We start from the raw sequence: 11,951 nt of genomic DNA on the forward strand, positions 1-11,951 counted from the left end.
ACTTTTGAAGTTTCACCCCCCCAAAAATATAATTGGATAGAAAAGTATATCAGATTTGGTAAATGAAAATGAAGCAAAAATTCCATGAGATGGGTTGACATAATAGATGAAATGATGGATTCAACTATACCAACAGCTGGGCAATGTTTTGTTCTGTTATTTGCTTAAATTTGCTGTGAGTTGGAAGTGTTGACCAGGCAATGAACAACAACAACAATGACGAATGACGATAACCACTTCATTACCTCATGAAATAGTGGTGAGGACTCAATGAAATTGCCCCTTCAGAGCAACTACATCTACGGAGAACTGAATAATGTTTCTTGTTGTTTTTCATGCATATTGATATGTTTCTTCAGATAAGTTATCCTTTCCTTTTACTTTACTAGGTATGCATTTGTGTTTATTTATTGTCCACCATCTGCGGTAGCTTGCATTCAGACCACGCTGAGAAGTGGTGGAATAGGGGTTATGCTTCTCGTAAGGACATGCTATTCATTTTTCACAGCTCAAGACCAGAAGAGCCACCCGTGTCCACTTGAATTGGTGCCATCCTTGAGTCGGACCAGCGTGGTTTTCTTCTGGCTCCTTCACACCTCATTTTATTGCTTGAGAATTCTGAGCATTTAACTCCGAAGAGAGATTTTACTTCCAAAGAAAACTTTGCACTATGAATTTCTCAAAACATTTTTTTAAATAAAAAGATTGAAGTTTTCCTGTTTGCCTTAAAGAATAAGGAATGTTAACCACTAAATGACAGTTCCTTTGCAAGCCGTGGATGTTGGAGGCCATCCAGGGCCCCGTGCTCTGGGCATCTCTGGCCTCATTCTTTATCGCAGCAGATTCCGGGAGGGCTGATGCCAAATGGAACGGGTCAGGGCATGATCAGAGCTCCTTGTGCCTGCACTGGCCTCTTAAATTGCATCTCTGATTATGTCTCTTTGCCTTTCAATCCCACTAGCAGAAATATTCTCAACCTCGGTGCTATTGACATTTTGAGCCAGAACATTTTTTATTGTGGTAGGAAGATGTCTTGTGAATTGCAGTGTGTTTAGAAGCATCTCTGCTTAGTAACTTCTAGAATGTGACAACAAAAAATGTGTCTCGGCATTGCCAAATGTCCCCTGAGGGAAAATTGCTCCAGTTGACTATCACTGCTGGCCTTCAAAGATCTTCCTGAAGCAAGTTTGTTTTCAGCTTCCATGAAGTCTACATTCTTTACAGTGATCTGAGTAGGGGGATCAGTGACTTCTCAATGAAACATCCCAGTCTTACTCATGCATTCTTTAGCTCTGAGAAATAGATCTGCCCAGGGTACCCAAAATATTTCATTCATTGCTTTAGTCTTACCATTCTTCTGTCCTGGAATGTGCTCTTACCTCTGTAGCTAAGGGTTTGAATAGATGGAAAGATAGGACCTACCTGTGTTTTGACAGATAAGCAAATTTGTAACGTGGCCAGAGCTCCTTAAAATAACTTGTAAAAATAACAGGAGAAACATTTTTTAAAGTTAGATGAGTTCTTGCTAATTTTTATTTAGAAAATAAGTATGTGAGTGTAACCAGGAAAAGGAAATGAGACCTGTGCCAAGAATAAAGGAGCCTTAGTGATGCCATGGGTTAGGTAGTTGGCTTCTAAGTAAAAGGTTACTAGTTTGGATGCACCAGTCGCTCAGTGGGAGAAAGATGATGACAGGCTGCTTCTGTAAAGATGTACAGACTTGGAAACCTTAGGGAACAGTTTTACTCTGCCTGTAGATGCCACTGTAAGTCAGGTTTGACTCAACAATAGTGGTCTTGCTTTTTTATTGTAGTAATAATTATGGTATAATATATAATTACAGATACATATGTAATATAAAATAGACACACTAATAACGATCTGATATGTGAATTTAATATGGGGCAGAGCTTTAAAAAGTTCAGGAAAAAGGAAATTAAAGGAAAATGGAATTTTTTCCACAAACGTTTTGAATTCCATTCATTTAATAAGAAGTACAGTTCTGAAGGAGTGATGAATCACTCTACAAATAATTTAGGGACAACAACATGAATGATGAATCATTCAGTAGATATTTTGGAGACTTCTGGAAAAACTTAACTCAATCCATACCATTACATCAGATTATTTTCCTTAATTCAACAACAAAAATACAACCTAATTAAAAAGAATTACATATGCATATCTCCAAAGTAAATTAATCAAAGTTGCAAATGAACACATTAGGAGTCATTGCTCATCAGGAACATTAAAGTTAAAACAACACTACACTATTCGGCAGCACATACACTAAAATTGGAGCGGTACAGAGAAGATTAGTATGGCCCCTGGGCAAGGATGACACACAAATTCGTGAAGTGGTCCTTATTTTTGAAATCACCATTGCAGATACTTAAAATAACTATTTCAATACATTGATTATCAGTCTGTGGGGGAAAAAAGATACCACTTCACACTGACTTGAATGGCTATTTATCAGACACTATCAAGTGTTGACAATGATGTGGGGAGGGTGGGACTCTCATCCATGGCTAGGTGGAATAGAACATTGTGCAGTTGAGGTAGAAAATGATTTGGAAGTTCCTCGAAAATGGAGCATAGAATTACTATACAACCAAACCCACTACCATCGAGTTGGTTATGACTCAGGGAGCACTACAGGACACAAGAGAATTGCCTCTGTGGGTTTCTGAGACTATAACTCTTTACTGGAGCCAAAAGTCTCATCATTCCCCTTTGGAGCAGCTGGTTATTTCCTTGTGGTTGGAAGCCCAGTGCGCAATTCCATGTGTGTGTGTGTGTTTATATTCAAAGGCTTGAAACCAGCTCAAAAAGATACATGTTCACAAATGTTCACTATAGCACTTATCACAAGAGCCCAAAGATAGAAATAATGTGTTTGTTCATCAAAAGTTGAATGGATAAATAAAATCAGGTGCATACATACGCTGGAATGTTGTTTAGTCACAAGAAATTGAAGTTCGTACACATTCTTTGACATAGATAAACTTTGAAAATATCATACTGAATGAAATAACTCAAACACAAAAGGAAAAGTACTATATGATTCTGCTTTTAAGAAATATCTAGAATAGACAAATGCAGAAGAATAAGTTAGCTACTGTTATTATCAGCTATTATCAGGAGTTTTGGGGAAGGGAAAATGGGCAGTTATTGTTTCATGGGAGTAGACAGCTTTTAGAAAAATCCAGAAGAATAACTCATTACCAAAGCCTTTTGATGTCAAAGAAATAAGAGTGCTTACTTTCAGGTTAAGAGCTTTTTAAGTGGAGAGAAACCTTGGCAATTTAAGGAAAACTAGCACGACTGCTGGTCGAGCAGGAGTGTATATATCTGAAGAGTTTTCTTCCATCCCTCAAACATCTAATGGGGGCATTTGGCAGAGGCCAGAGAATAAAACCAGAAATCCTCTGGATGTTCTGTTGTGAATTTGCACATATTTTATTTCATGTTGTCAATGACAATCCCCACCATGTAATATTACTTATCCAACTTTACCCCTATTTTTCTGTTTCCAATTCTCCTTCCCTACTCCTTCCTATATTTTGATCCTTGAGGAAGGAGGAATTATCAGGCGATGATGGCATAAACATGTAGCACTTGGAGTCTGGGTCAACCAGTTATCAAACCCCAGGGTCCTTCCAGTCTGGCTAATCCAATCCTGAGTTAGTCTTCTATTTCAGAGCTCGGCGTACAGGCAGAAATGTAATAGCTTCCTTTCCTTCACCCTTCTTACCTCATAATGGAGCCACCGGCCCAGACGCTGGTCCTCCTTATTGTTTTCTGGGTATCAGAGAACAGAGATTGAAGAGTGCTCCCAGGAGGATGTTGCTGCCAAGAAAACACATTGTGCTCCCCACTGTTATCTAAAGCGAGGAAGGAGCTCCCTAAGAGTTCTCTTCACCGAAGTCTTCCTTGTCTTCATTCTATTCTCCACTAACAATAATAACTCAATACCAAAACACTAGAACCTCTCTTCTTCCCACATTATCTGGAAATATAAGGTTATCACCTTTCTAGTCGATCCACCTTCGATTGTACCTACCATGAGTTCCCAGAATAGCAGCAAGAAATTTTGTTTCTCTCAACCCCAAAATTTTATTTTGTCCCTTTAATCTTAGTCTATTAAGGAATTAGATATCACTGCATGGGGAGTTTGATAAAATAGAATTGCTAGTATAATATTTTAAATTTATATTATAGAATATGACTCCAGTACGTTAGTTGGTTGCATTTAATTGTACTCAATTTAATTAGAGCGTTTTTGTTGTCATTAAATAAAATAATTCCAAAACATAGAGTATATTGAGTCTTCCTGGTTAACAAATTCAGTGTAAAATCAGCTGTGATAAGAAGATTTTTAAAGCAGTTTTATTGGCACTTCATCCACATATCTTAGAATTCAAGAAGAGTTGCACAATCATGATGTGGTAAGAGATTTACATGAGACATTTTACAAGCAAAAACCATGGTACATAAGTTTATTTCTGCATAACAAATTGATAATAAGATCAACATTATTTACAATTGCAAAATTTTCTAATAATAAACCAAAAAGCTTTAAAAAGTTTACAGATAACTAAAAAAATTAACTTAAAAAATAAAACCATCTAAGACATTTAAGAGGAACCCTAGTGGCATAGTGGTTACACATTTGGCTGCTAGCGGCAAAGATAGCAAAATAAAATGTGCAAAGAACTAGATTTGAAACCCAAAAGGGAAGAATGGGCTCAGCATATCTTAAACTGAAAGAACACAAGAAAAACAATTCAAACCTCCATTTTCAATATTGAAAGAGTCTATGGGTAAAATATTGAACAGTGCAGGAAGCATTCAAAGGAGATGGCAAGAATACAGTGCCACTGTACCCTAAAGTGCCAGTCAGCATTCACCCATTCCAAGAGGTAGTGTATGAGTAGGAAACAATGTACTGAAGGAAGAAGTTCAAGTTCCACAGAAAGCATTTGTAAAAACAAGGCTGCAAGAATTGATGGAATAACAACTGAAGTATTTCAACAAGTTGATAAAGCACACTCATCTATGTCAGGAAATTTAGAAGGCAGCTACTTGGCCAATTAACTGGAAGAGATCCATGTGCGTACCCATCTCAAAGAAAAGAACCAAACAGAATGGTCAAATTATAGAACAGTATCATTAATAGCAATTGCAAATAATTTTTTTTGCGGAAGGCCATGCAACAATGATTGCAGCAGTACATTAACAAGCAGTTGCCAGAAGAGAATGTGTAATAAGGAATATTACTGCAGATATCAGATTGTTCTTGGCTGCAAACAGAGAAATACCAGAAAGAGGTTTGCTTGTGTTTTATTAACTATGCATAAGTATTTTACTGAGTGGACCCTAACAAACTATGGGTAACCTTGAGAAGAATCGAAATCCCAGAACACTAACTTGTACTCAGGTGGAACCTGTACATGGATCAACAAACAGTTGTGTGAACGGAACATGGTTAAGATCAGTAAAGGTGTACATCGGGTTGTATCTTCTCACCATATTTATTTAATTTGTATGCTGACAAATCAGAGAACCTGGATTATAGGAAGAAGAATGTGGCATCAGGATTGGAGGAAGGCTGATTAACAGCCTGTGGTATGCAGATGATTCTACCTTGCTTGCTGAAAGTAAGGAGCACTTGAAGCACTTGATAATGACGATCAAGGTTTGCTGTCTTCCAAAGGACATTTATAGAGGTCTAAATACAGGCATGTACATATGAAAATATATTCATATATAATGATAGGGACATAGATCTATGTACATATGTAATGCAAAATATTAAGGTAGCATATGGACGTTGGGCCTCTACTCAAATACTCCCTCAACACAAGAACACTTTGTTCTAATAACCTGGCATTCTGTGATGCTCTCTTTCCTGACACAATCGATGAAAACGAAGCAAGTGGATAAGCAATTTTGGTGAAAAAAAGGTGATAGTGCCTTGCTATGAAAAGATATAGCATCTGGAGTCTTTAAGGTTTGAAGTTAAATAAACAGCCATCTAACTGGGAAGCAACAAATCCCAAATGGAAGAAGCATATCAGCCTGTGTAATCAAGAGGTGTTGATGCGATTGGATATCAGGTATCAGAAGACACAGAGCAAATAATCATATCAATTCAAATGAGTTGTGGAGAGGTTGGAGAGTGGAAACCCAAAGCCCATCTGTAGACAATTGGTCATCCCCTCATCAGAATCACAAGGAAGGGACAAGTCAGCCAGGGTGCAGTATTGTACCGATGAAACACACAACATTGCTCTAGTTCTTTTCTTTTAAAAATCATTTTATTAGGGGCTCATACAACTCTTATCACAATCCATACATACATCAATTCTGCAAAAACACATTTGTACATTCATTGCTCTCATTATTCTCAAAACATTTGCTTTCCCCTTAAGCCCCTGGCATCAGGTCCTCATTTTTCCCCTCCTTCCCCACTCCCCCTCCCTCATGAACCCTTGATAATTTATAAATTATTATTTTGTCATATCTTGACCTGTCCGACATCTCCCTTCACCCACTTTTCAGTTGTATGTCTCACAGGGAGGAGGTCACCTGTAGATCCTTGTAATCGGTTCCCCCTTTCAAACCTACGCTCCATCTACCCTCCCAGTATTGCCACTCACACCACTGGTCCTGAAGGGATCATCCGCCTTGGATTCCCTGTGTTTCCAGTTCCTATCTGTACCAGTGTACAGCCTCTGGTTTAGCCAGATTTGTAAGGTAGAATTGGGATCATAATAGTGGGGGGGAGGGAGGAGGAAGCATTTAGGAACTAGAGGAAAGTTGTATTTTTTATCGTTGCTACATTGCACCCTGATTGGCTCGTCTCCCCCCCCCCCCCCAAGACCCTTCTGTAAGGGGATATCCAATGGCCTACAAATGGGCTTTGGGTCTCCACTCCGCACTCCCCCCTTATTCACTATGGTAAGCTTGTCTTGTTCTGATGATGCCTGATACCTGATCCCTTTGACACCTCATGATTTCATGGGCTGGTGTGCTTCTTCCATGTGGGTTTTGTTGGTTCTGAGCTAGAAGGCCACTGGTTTACCTTCAAGCCTTTAAGACCCCAGACACTATATGTTTTGATAGCAGGACACTATCAGTTTTCTTTGCCACATTTGCTTATGCACCCATTTGTCTTCAGCGATCTTATCATGGAGATGAGCACACAATGACATGAGTTTTTGTTCTTTGATGTCTGATAAATGATCCCTCCAGGACCTTGTGATCACACAGGCTGGTGTGCTTCTTCAATGTGGGCTTTGTTGCTTCTGAGCTAGATGGCCGCTTGTTTACCTTCAAGCCTTTAAAACCCTAGATGCTATATCTTTTTTTTGTTTCTTGATGCTATATCTTTTGATAGTCCGGCACCACCAGCTTTCTTCATCACATTTGCTTATTCGCCTGCTTTGTCTTCAGTGGTTGTATGGGAAGGCGAGCATCATAGAATGCCAATTTATTAGAAGAAAGTATTCTTGCATTGAGGGAGTACTTGAGTGGAGGCCCAATGTTCTTCTGCTACCTTAATACTAAACCTATTAATATATGCACATAGATCTATTTCCCCATCCTCATATATATATATATTTGCATACGTACATTTCTTTATCTAGACCTCTATAAATGCCCTTTGCTCCCAGCTCTTTCCTCTATTTCCTTTGACTTTCCTCCTGTCCCACTATCATGCTCAATCCCCACCAGGGTTTCAGCAATTCCTCTTGGTTACATTACCAGGCCTCCCACACACTCCTGACCACCGATTTGGATTACTTGTTCTTCCCTTGTCCCTGGGTTTGTTAACATCACTACCTTCCACCCACTCCCCCCTCTCCCATGACCCCTGGAACTGTCCATCCCATTGTTTTCTCCTCAAGATTGTTCATCCAGTCTATCTTTTTAAAAAATCCAATTCAACATCAAGTTTATTTCTATATTAAGTTATTTTGTTGCACTGTATTCTTTACAAACCTTTACTCACATTGAAAAGAATTGTAAATGACATATATTTTATATTAACTCTCTTAGTATTCTTATATTGCTTTTTGAGCACAGACAAATTGGTGGTAGAAGCTTTATTCCAGTTCACCCTAAAATTAGTTACAAAGGAAGAACACAGGAGTAATGTGTAATATATTTCTTTTTTTTCAGTCATTTGTTTTTGTTTTTTTTTTAAAAAAAATTTCATGAGGGGCTCATACAACTCTTATTACAATCCATACATACATACATCAATTGTATAAAGCACATCCATACATTCTTTGCCATATATTTTCAAAGCATTTTCTCTCCACTTAAGCCCTTTGCATCAGGTCCTCTTTTTTCCCCCTCCCTCCCCGCTCCCCCCTCCCTCATGAGCCCTTGATAATTTATAGATTATTATTTTGTCATATCTTGCCCTATCCGGCATCTCCCTTGATCCTTATAATCAGTTCCCTCTTTCCAAACCACTTACCCTCAACTCTCCCAGTATCGCCCCTCACCCCTTGGTTCTGAAGGTATCATCCACCCTGGATTCCCTGTGCCTCCAGCTCCTATATGCACCAGTGTACAACCTCTGCTCTAGCCAGACTTGCAAGGTACAATTCAGATCATGGTAGTTGGGGGCGGGGGGGGGGCGGGGGAGGAAGCATCCAGGATCTGGGGGAAAGCTGTATTCTTCATCGGTGCTACATCGCACCATGACTGACTCATCTCCTCCCCTATACCCATCTATGAGGGGGTCTGCAGTGGCCGACAAATGGGCTTTGGGTCTCCACTCTGCACTTCCCCCTTCATTCACTATGGTAAGATTTTTTTTTTTTGATGATGCCTTATCCCTGATCCCTTTGGCACCTCGTGATCGCACAGGCTCATCCAGCCTATCTTATTTAGAAAGACCTGCGGAGATAATAACATGCACAAAAACAAGACAGAGCAAAACCAAGCAACAATATACAACAAAAGAACAACAACAAAACAATGACAAACAAACAAACAAACAAAATGCAACAAGAAAGAAAAGTTTGTAGTTAGTTCAAGGATTGTTTGTTGGCCTTTAGGAGTGTTTTCTAGTCCAGTCTGTTTGGGGGCACCACACCCTGGCCCCAAAGTCCACCTTCAGCATTCCCTGGGGACCTCGCCAGTCCATTCCCTTGCCATTCTGTTGCTCCCCTTTAGTGTTTGCCTTGGTGTGGCAGGACCAGATAAGGTGCATTTCCCACACTGTGTCTCCGTTGTTGTCCCCTGTAGAGCTATGGGTCAGTGAGGGGCATCATGTCTTGTAGTAAAGTCGGCTTTGTGGTCCTTTCTGTCGACTGGCAGCTCTAATTGGGAACATGGTCCTCAAGGCCTGGTGGGCCAGGATGTCCTCTACTCTTTCCTTCTCCCCCTTCATTTACTCACTTGTGCTCCAATCAGCTATGTCCCTCTCCCAGAGCTGCAGATTCAATGCTGTCCTTTGAAATAAATTCTTCGGGGGGGAGGGGCATGTGTCCGCTTAGTGGTTGGAATTGCGGTGGACCCCGCAGACCTCTCCACTGGTTCTCTACTACACGCTGGCATGTTGCAGTCACATCTTGGAGTGCTCAGTTGAAGTCTGGTCCCTCTTTCCCTTTGGAGATATAAACAATACCCTCCCCTTGGGTGGGTTAGTGTCCTGCGTACCTGCTACCCATTTCTTTTTTATTATTTTTTCCTTTCCCCACCTCCTTTTTAGTTGTCTACCATGTATATTCCTGTATTTGGTCTGGTCCCTGCCACATTAACTGGTCCTCACCCCAGGAATGTTTATATACAATAGATTTTTCCCGATGCCCCTACAGCATTATTTTTAAAAGCTTACCTCAGCATACTCATATTCTACTTGTCCTTTTGTGCTTGACTTACTTCGCTTAGCATAATTTCATTCAGGTCTTTCCATGCGGCAATGTGCTTCATATGTTCATCACTGCTTTTTAGTGATGTGTAGTACTCCATAGTATGTGTGTACCACAGCTTTTTAATCCACTTGTCAGTCCATGGAAATTTGGGTTGTTTCAAACTCCTTGTAAGTGTGAACTGTGCCGCAATGAATATTGGAGCACAGACGTCTGGCTTTGGTTTGTTTCTTGCTCTTCTGTGTACATGCCCAGTATGGGGATTGTTGGGTCCTGTGGTAACTCAATTTCCATCTGCTTTAGATATTGCGAGTTTAATTTCCATAGTGGTTGTACAGACTTACAAGTCCACCAGCAGTGGTTGAGAGTTCGTGTCTCCCCACAGCCCCTCCAAAACTTGCTGCCTTCTGAAATTTTGAATTGGGCTACCTTTGAGTGTGTTAGATGGTACCTCATTGTTGTTTTAATTTGCATTTCTCTTATGGCTAAAGATCGGGAACATTTTCTCATATGTTTGTTGGCCATTCGGATTTCTGGCCCTGTGAAACTTCTTTTCATGTCCTTTGCCCACCTCTCAAGTGGGCAATTAGTTTTTTCTTTTTGGAAGCTAGTAGAATATTGTAGATATTAGTAATAAGGCCTTTGTCTGATGTGTCATAGCTAAGATGTTTTCCCCATCCGTGGGCTCTCTTATTACACCCTTGGTGAATTCTTTTGATGTACACAGGTGTTTTATCTTCAGTATATCCCATTTGTCAATTTGTGCCTCCTCTGTGTTTGTGTCCTTCCCTATTTCTGGAAGCCTATATATTCCCTGTGCCAAAGTTCTCAAGTTGGTCCCAATTCCCTCATTGATGGCCAAAATAGTTTGGGGTTTAACTTCAAGGTCTGTGATCCACCTTGAGTTTATTCTTGTGCACTGAATGAGATAAGGGTCTTGCTTCATTCTTCTGCAGGTAAATATCCAGTTTTTCCAGCACCACATGTTAAAGAGGGCATCTGCTTTCCATTTGATATTTTTGGACCCTTATCAAAGATCAGATGTTTGTATGCTGATGATTTTATTTCTGGGTTTTTAGTTCTTTTAAATTGTACCAATACCATGCAGTTTTGACAACTGTGCCTGTATAGTATGTGCTAAAGGCAGGTAAAGCAAGCCCTCCCACTGTGTCTTTCTTCTTGAGGAGTTCTCTGCTAATTCTGGGCTTCTTCCCTCTCCATATAAAATTCGTAACTAGTTTCCCCATATCTTTGAAGAAAGATGAGGGTAAGTGTATCGGGACTGAATTAAATTTATGTAGTGCCTTTGGCAGAACTGCCATCGACTATATTGAGTCTTCCAATCGATGAGCATGGGATATTCTTCCATTTGTTGAGGTCACTCTTGGTTTCTTGTATTAGTGTTCTGCAGTTTCCCCCATATCTATCTTTTGTTCGTCAGGTATATCCCAAGATATTTCAGTTTGTGTTTGGCTATTGTGAAGGGTACCACCTTTTTGATCTCTTCTTTGTGGTCCTATCTGATGTGTATAACAGCCCAATGGACTTCTGTTTGTTGATCTTGAATTATCCTGACACTCTGCCAAATTGCTCTATTGCTTCCAGTACTCCCCTTGTGGCACTTTTGGAATTTTCCATATATAAAATCATATCATCTGCAAATAATGATAGTTTCACCTTTTCCTTCCCCCGACAAATACCTTTGATGTCTTTTCTTTGCCTTATGCTGTTAGCTAAGCCTCCAACACGATATTAAATAAAAGTGTGGACAAGGCACATCCTTGTGTGGTCCCTTTTTCAGTGGGATTGTGTTAGTCTTTTCTCCATTGCCTACCATGTTGGCTGTTGGTTTTTCATACATAGCTTGTATTGTCTTGAGGAATTTTCATTCCATTCCTATTTTCTCAAGAGTCTTAAACAGGAATTGGTGTTGGGTATTCTCGAATGTTTTTTCTGCATCTATCGGTACCATCATGTGATTCTTATCGTTTTTCATGTCAGTGAGGTGCATGATATTAATGATGTTTCGTATGTTGACCCATCCCTGAATTCCTG

General features: G+C 39.9%; 1 non-coding gene across 1 annotated transcript; it reads left to right on the top strand.

Annotated features, from left to right (window-relative positions):
- Window positions 1-2,267: 2,267 nt before the first annotated feature.
- On the top strand, window positions 2,268-2,372 carry LOC142455718 (U6 spliceosomal RNA). Its single transcript, XR_012785864.1, has one exon. It is a non-coding gene; the product is annotated as a U6 spliceosomal RNA (small nuclear RNA).
- The last annotated feature ends 9,579 nt before the right edge of the window (window positions 2,373-11,951 follow it).

Source organism: Tenrec ecaudatus, chromosome 8 (genome assembly GCF_050624435.1).
Source record: "Tenrec ecaudatus isolate mTenEca1 chromosome 8, mTenEca1.hap1, whole genome shotgun sequence".
NCBI classification, from domain to species: Eukaryota; Metazoa; Chordata; class Mammalia; order Afrosoricida; family Tenrecidae; genus Tenrec; species Tenrec ecaudatus.